Consider the following 7,943-nt stretch of genomic DNA (forward strand, 5'->3'; position numbering starts at 1 on the left):
AGGTTAGTGAACTGCAAGCTTAAAGAGGGAGTAGTGTGATATGGCAACTACAAAAACCAAAGTGGTCACAAGTTACATTAAGGGAAGCCTAGCATCCAGGACTAGGAGTACTCTATATCTGTTTTATTCTGTATCTGTATCCCCAGGGCAGTACTCTGCCCTGATCAGACCACAGTTGGAGTATTGTATTGAGGCCTAGTTAATACAGGTTAGGGAGGCTACTGAGAAGCTGAAGAATATCCAGAGGAAGATGACCACCATCAGGAAGGACTTCATGCTGCATGCTGATCAGCTGAAGGAACTGGCAATGTTTTGCTTAGCAAAGAGGAAGTTTAAGGAGGGCATTATAAGGACCACCATTTGGAGGAAGCACTAGGTACAGAATCACAGGTTTAGAACTGAAAGGGACCTCTATAGCCATCCAGTTCAACCTTCTCATTTTAGAGATGAGGAAACTGAGGCCTACAGAGATTAAGAAATGTGCCCAAGTTCACACAGCAGGCAACTGGCTAGAATTCAAACCCAGGTCTTCTGACTCCATATCCTGCATTCTTTCCACTATAGCAGGCTGTTTCCCCTACTCTTATCCTGCTTGTCCTCAGGGAGTGGAATTATGAGCATCAGGTAGAAGTTGCAGCAGCAAAATTAGGCTGGATGTTAGGGAAATCTGTCTGACAATTAAAGTTGACCAACTGTGGGTGGGGGTGGGTTCTCACTCCCTGGAAGTCTTCAAGCAGAGACTGGATGGTCAGTCACCTCTTGGGTATGTTGTACAATGGGACTCGTTCAGATACAGGTTACATTAAATGGCCACTGAGGTCCCTTCAAACTCTGAGGTCTTGTGAACTTTCCATGGGCACATATCTTATGTTCCCAACCATGCTTTAAACTACTCAGGGACAGGAACTCATGGCTAACACTTCTTTTTATCTGTCTCAGAATCAATTCAATACTTACTGTCATTGGACAAGTACATTTTGAGTTTCTTACTAGGGAAGGGAAGACATCTGTCCAGAGTATCCTGCAAAATGTCCTGCAAAATTTTGCCCTGCAAAAATGACCCCTAGAGAAAAGAGATGAGGAGATAAATAGGATGACAGAGAAGCCCCAAAAACAAATTTCATGTGTTTTTTTTTTCAATTTTACTGTAATTTCCTTGTCTTGGCCAAGCCAACCAGCATATTTCATACTTCAATGCAGAACCTATTTCTGGGGAAGGGATTCAAAATGCATAATGAGTTGTGTTGGTGGCCATAGGCAAGATAAGGAAACTCCAGTATTAGGAAATTTTCAGAAGAGAGGAATTGGAGGTTCATGAGTAGTTGGTCCACAAAACCACAAAATTGAGGGGAAGGGTTGTAGCATGAAAAATAGTTTCACTTCCCATCTTTTCCTGCAATCTTCTGTGGAGTAGTCACTCTGATTACTAAGGCAAAAGAAAAAAAATGGATGTAAGTATTAATGATATAGATTAAAATACCCATATATTAATGATATAGATTAAAATACCCATATGATCCCCCAAACTCCATTGACAGAAGAATTAAATTTTCACCTCCTTTCCAACAAAATCAGACCTATTAGTTATATCTTCTCTGTCTGTCCACAATCATCTTTAGGTAGAGATGGAAATGAGCTAGGCCATAGCCCAAAAGTGAGCAAGAGAAGAAAATAGGCATAGATTATCTACACACTGGGAAACAGACAGCCAGCTACAAAAACTAGTAATTACTCGACTTTTAGACAAGAATTGTCATAAAAGTTTTCAAATATTGCTGCTGGAACCAAATTCTGAGACTATCATATCGTATCTCCCTAACTAGTCTATTTTCAGTTTGAGGTCAAGGGACAATATCCTAGATTTGTTTGCAGTGCCATGCAGTGGAATGAACACTAGATTCAGATACAAGACACCTGGGTTCTAGCCATGAGTCTTCACCTAACTAGCTAGATCATCTTAGGCAAGTGACTTCATTTTTCTTGAGTCTCAGTTTCATCATCTGCAAAATGGTCATGTTTTGGGATTCTTAACCTTGACGAGGAAGAGGACCTGTGAACTTTTAAAAAATGTTGTGATGATTGCATTTCAATATAATTCCTTCGCAGTCCTATGTATTATATTTTATGTATTGAAAACATTAGTCAAAAGGGGATCCATAGGCTTCACCAGACTGCAAAAAGAGCACAGGACACCAAATAAAAAGATGAAGAACCCTTGTATTAGAATGATCTCTAGGATTCTTCTAACTTGATTGCAAGTTCCATGAGGCCAGGAATCATATCTTTTCCAAACTGCATCTCCTCCAGCACCTTGCACTAAACTCTACACAGTAGGTATTTAATAAATGTTTGTTGAGCAGTGACTACAAGAGGTAAACAAAAATAATGCTAAAAACACAGGTGAGTATCCAGAATATGCTGGAAATGTCCAGGCCTATACTATTGTCTTAAATAATTAGGTATTTTGTCTCATTTTTAAAGTTTAGTGTTTTTCAATTTAGTCATTTTTGTTTCCTTAATCAAGTTGATGTATAAAATGTCCTTCATTGATAAGTATTCAAGAAACATTCACCTTAAAAAAATAAAATAAAATTCAATTCCCTGGATACACACTCTAAGGAAATTTGCTCTACATGCCTATGATTGAAAGGCAGCCCAACTCATATAAACTGTGATGACTAATATTGGCCCTGGAAAACAGATGCTTTTTTCCTCTTGATAATGATGTGGAGAGCTATGGATAAAATGGAATGCTATATATGCTCTCAGAAAATATCACTGTGTTGTTTGGTTTGCTTAACTGATTTTTTTTTTGTTACAGGGAAGTGTTTTATGCTAATTTATTTTAATTTTTAAAATTCTACCTCTATGTCTGCTTCCTCAATGCTTAGAACAGTGCACTGTGCACAGTAAATGGCCAAAAAATATTTGTTGACCTTTTGAATACATAATTACTGTTATTCCAGTCCCACATCACTAACTGTTTGCTGGACATCTTTACCTGGATATCCCAGAAGCACTATAAACTCAACATGTCTTAAACAGAACACAACTCCCTCCTAAAAACCTACCCTTCCTCTGGACTTCCCTATTTCTGTAAAGGTACCACCAATCCTCTAAGTGACCCAAACCTGTGACCTCAGAGTCAGCCTTGACTCTTTCCTTTCTCTTATCTCCTGTACCCAGTAGATTGCCAAGGCTTGTCAACTTGACCCTCACAATATCTCCTTATCTCCCTTTTCTTCATTTACCCTACAACTACCCTAACATTGACTGTGACAAGAGCAGTTCCCTGACAAAGCTTCTTTCCTCCCACCCTCAACGAGGGGAGACTTTACCTAAAAGAAGACAAAGCTGTCCCAAGGACCTAACTGGCTGAAGTGATTGGCCCCAGCTTCCCTGATGCAACTTCCTTCCCTGCCCCTCTCCAAAATGGGGTAGGTAGAGGACTCATGAGAATAAATTGACCCTAGCCTCCCTGACACAGCTTCCAAGTCATATAAGGGCACTCTAAAGTTCCAGACATTAGGAGTGTAGGTTCCTAGGACCTGGCAGATTTCTGAAGCCCACACAAATCACTTTACTCTACTCTTCTGACCAGATTCATTTCCCTATCAAAATGGTCCTGTCCAGGTAAGCTAAGCACCACTGTATCCTGGTTGCATGTCCTTTCTGTGCTATTGTTTGTCCTTCATTCTCAAAGAGGACCATGATATCAGGGAGGTGATGCCATGACATCAGGAAGGTGATATGACTTGCAAGTGAATTGGATTTAAGTGAGGGAGGGCTGTACAAAGTCACCAGCCTCACTATCTTATCCAGAGCCATCTGGATCCAGTGGCAAGATATAGATCAGGACAACTGGAGATGGACCCAGGATGCAATGGGGGACCTTGGCCTTTTTAAGCTAAGGTCTTTAACAAGTCTCAGTTTGACTGAGGCAGCACCCATTCAGTGATTAAGGTTAAATAAGAAATGAGGCAAAGAAGGGCCTCTTTACCTAGTCAAAAAAAATTGCTAAATATTCAATGATTTCAGAGTGCCTTATTTCAGCCTAACATCAAACCTGAACTAAAGAGCACTGGCATTAGAGCTCTGCCTCTTCATCTTATCTTGCTAGCACTATTTAAATTTACTAACCCTCCTGCTTCTAGTCTGTTCCTTTTCCAATCTATCATCCACCTAGCTCCCAAAATTAGGCACAACTCTGACCATGATGCCTTCCTGCTCAAAAATTTTCAATGGTTCCCTGTTTTCTCTTATTATAAAATACAAACTCCCCATCTTAGAGTTTAATGGACTCTATAATAGTTTCCAATCATGGCATCCTACTTCTCAGTCTCTGAATTTGACATTTTATCTCTTGTTTCCATGTCTTTGTACAGACTGTCAACCATGCCTTGGATATACTCCCACCTCATCTTCTTCACCTTTTAGAATTCCTGTCTTCCTTGAAGGCTCTGCTCAGGTAGCCACTCCTGCATGAAACTTTTCCTGATTTGCCTCACTGCCATTACTTGATCACACCTCAAATTGTCGTGTTTGCTTCTCTATTTACCTATTGTATCTCTCAGTAGAGTATAAGATCCCTTGGGGCAAGTACCATTTATGCTTTTGTCTTCATATGTCCAATACTTAAGATGATTATCTTTCACATAGCAGGTGGTGAATAAATATTTGTTGAATAAAACTGTCAAGTTATTCTTGTAGGATAATAAGAGACAGTGAGAACATTTAACAAGTCAATAAAAATGTTCTCAGGGCTGATAATGTTTTAAGCCTATCGACAAGTACTCTCACCCTGGATATTATCTGTTCAGCTTTCAAAAAATTTATTGTACAAAGACAGTCTCTCCCCACCCTCCACACCATGTAGTCGAGAGCATTGTCAGCCCACTTGAAAATAGATTCTAGCAGAAGAAAGAAAATAACTTGAGTCCAGACTACCATCTGTCTGGGGCAGCTTATACATTTACCTGTCTTAGGGGTAGAAGGATAGATCAGATGATCTCTGTGGGTCCCTGTTGAATTCCATGGTTCTTGCATTTGATTTTAACATGGAATTGTAGTTGTATTAAATGCAGCTGGCACTGACTTTTCTCTAGCTCCATCAATCTGTGTTACCTTCTGTTCTCAGTTCCCAGAAAGTTATTCCTCTCCTTCAGTTTCCCCCTGGTGGCAACAAAGGTGATAAATGATGCTCATCTGGTGAACATGAGGATGAGAAATGTAGAGTAAAATGTTGAAACATAAATATATGTAGGGAAGTGAGAAAGAGGTGAAGCCCCAAAATTATGGTGTAATGTGTTCACAAAAGTCAAAGGCAGAATGTGTCCAAGGGCTACTGCTATCTTGGGATATCAGGATCCTGGACCATCACTGAGAAATGTGGAAGTAGTGAAGAGATGGTTCTAAGTCAGTGTTATCAATTCTTGCAACTAAAACCTCAGAACAGAGAACTCTTTTTAAGCCTGAAAGTGGGTTTGATTTTTAAGGCCGTCTAATTCAACTCCCTAATTTTACAGATGAATAAAGCTTTGAAGTGACTTGCCCAAATTCATAACTGGGATTTGAACCCAGGTCTTCTGATTACAAATCCAGTGTTCTTTCTACTTGCCACACCGCCACTTAATGCAGATGACACTTCTCATCTACCATCAGCAGGACATGTTCTGGGTTGGTTTTTCTAATGGTGGGGAAGAGTTTGACCTGAGCAATCTCTTCTCTCTTACCAGTCTCCTTTGAAACTAATGGATTCCTTTGGATTGGTCAGGGAAACTGCAGCCATGGAAGATAGAAGAAAAAATAGAGTCCTTATTGGGACTGAATCTTTGACTTTGCTCTCATTTACACAATACCAAAAACCAACAAAGGCAATAAGCCCCATTTTACAAATAGGAAAACTGAGGCCCTGAGATACTTCGCAGATGAAAGACTCCAGGTTCTCAGGCCTCAACTTGTTCTTTCATCAAAACTTCCTTCACCTCTCAGAGAAAACAGAATTGGGAAGCAGTTGTTCCCTATTTTGATGAAGTTTTATTAGAACTAATACTGACCCTAAAGGAGAGAAGGAGAGGGAGACAGAAACAGAGAGAGAGAGAAAGAGAGAGACAGAGAGAGAGAAACAGAGAGACAGAGACAGAGAGAGACAGACAGACAGAGACAGAGAGAGACAGACAGAGAGAAAGAGATGTTCCTAGAATTTAGGAAGAGGAGGAGGTGGGAAATGATCACTATACATCACCTGAACACATGACGAAAATGACACTTCTCACTCAGGAAACCACTGACTTCAGTACCTTGGCTCTAGTACCATTGTCATCATTACTGGTGGAAGGAGAATAAGGAGGGAAAGAAGGAAAGTAACCAGCAATCTACCATGTTTCTTATAAGTCAGAATCTTGTCAAAAATATAGTGTATGAAATCCCATCAGTATGTACACAGTCAAAAGACACAGACTTCAAAGCAAAGTCATGTAATAAAATGACATATGAATAAAAGTGGGAACAGAACATTCCTCTCATAAACTTAGAATTTATTCTCAACTAAATATACACACGCTTAGTGGGAAGAGTGAACATGCATAAGGACCTCACATGGGGCACTCTCAATTAGGTAACACATAACTGGGGCATCTGCATGAAAAGGCACACATGCAGAGAACATGAAAGCCAGAGTACACACATGGAGGGGTAATTCATGGTTCTGATGCTGAAAATCTCTTGATGTATCCTGGTGATGTCTTTGAGCTGTTTTTTGTAAGCTTGTTCATTGCTGGGTGTTGCCCCTCGACTGATCCCCAAGCTAGTCTTCAGCTATCCAGCTATCTTCAGAACCACCTAATACTTTGTCTAGCATTCTCTCAAACTTCCATGGTTAGTAAACCCCTTCCCCAATAGGAGTATCACAGTTCTGCCAGCTAGTGTTTTTTTTTTTCAATTATTACCTCCGCCATCCACTGGAGGGTGCTGTAGTTAATAATCCTCTCTCCGATTGGAGAGAGCTAAATATTTTTCAACCTTTTATTAAATTTAGCTATAGTCTTCATTTAAAGCAGGGATGCAAACTGCTTTAGGGGCAGAAAGGTCTCTACCACTCAGGCCTCTGTCACTTATTAGAAAACCCAAACTGCACATTAGACATGTGGGTTGTGAGTTGAGGATGAAGAAGCAAATGTGGAAGAATGGAAAAGTCAATGACCAGTCATTTCACCTTGGACTAAAGGGGTTCACTTGGACTTGGGATCTCCCAGATCCTTTCTATCTCTCATGTTCTGTGATATAGGTAGGAAGGTGTTGGGTTGTGAGGAGCTTTAAATGTCAAACAGAAGTTCTTATTTGATCCTAGAGGTGATAAAAAACCATGGGAGTTTGTTGAAGTGGGTAGAGAGCATGACATAATCAGACTTAAACTTTAGGAACCTCATTTTAGAAACTAGATGGTAAATAGACTGGATGGGAAAGACACTCGAGGCAGGGAGACCAAAAGGAGGGATTATACTAGTCCAATTTAGAGGTGATGAGAACCTAGACTAGGGGAATGGTTGTGAGAGTGGGAAAGAAGAGATGTGTGTGAGAGGTGTTTCACGAATAGAAATAACATTTGACAGAAATGACCGAAAGAATCACCTCTTCCATGGAGTCTTCCCTGACTACTCTAGCCCAAGGTCATCTTTCTCTTCTGAGCTCCTATGGTACTTATCTATCCTTATTTTTCAATTGACACTTGTTTTTCATTGCCATTTATTGCTCTCTTAAGCATTATATTAGAGGGAAAGTGATGGAGAAAATGAAATCGAATGGACATAAATATAAAATCTCATCTTTGGAGTCACAAAATCACTCATACAAGTACAAAATGGGCAAAATATGGCTGGGCAAACCTGAAAAAAAAATTGAGAGTGGGGAGAGGTTAGTGAACTGCAAGCTTAAAGAGGGAGTAG

The 7,943-nt window shown here is 40.0% G+C and overlaps 1 long non-coding RNA gene across 1 annotated transcript; it reads right to left on the reverse strand.

Moving 5' to 3' along the window:
* Positions 1–1,071: 1,071 nt before the first annotated feature.
* LOC114038859 lies at positions 1,072–6,327 on the reverse strand. Its single transcript, XR_003568601.1, has 3 exons — positions 6,245–6,327; positions 4,977–5,172; positions 1,072–1,426 (listed from the first exon to the last, which is right to left on the reverse strand). It is a non-coding gene; the product is annotated as an uncharacterized LOC114038859 (long non-coding RNA).
* Between the last annotated feature and the right edge of the window lie 1,616 nt (positions 6,328–7,943).

Source organism: Vombatus ursinus, unplaced genomic scaffold (genome assembly GCF_900497805.2).
Source record: "Vombatus ursinus unplaced genomic scaffold, bare-nosed wombat genome assembly UNPS02011379.1, whole genome shotgun sequence".
Taxonomy (NCBI): domain Eukaryota; kingdom Metazoa; phylum Chordata; class Mammalia; order Diprotodontia; family Vombatidae; genus Vombatus; species Vombatus ursinus.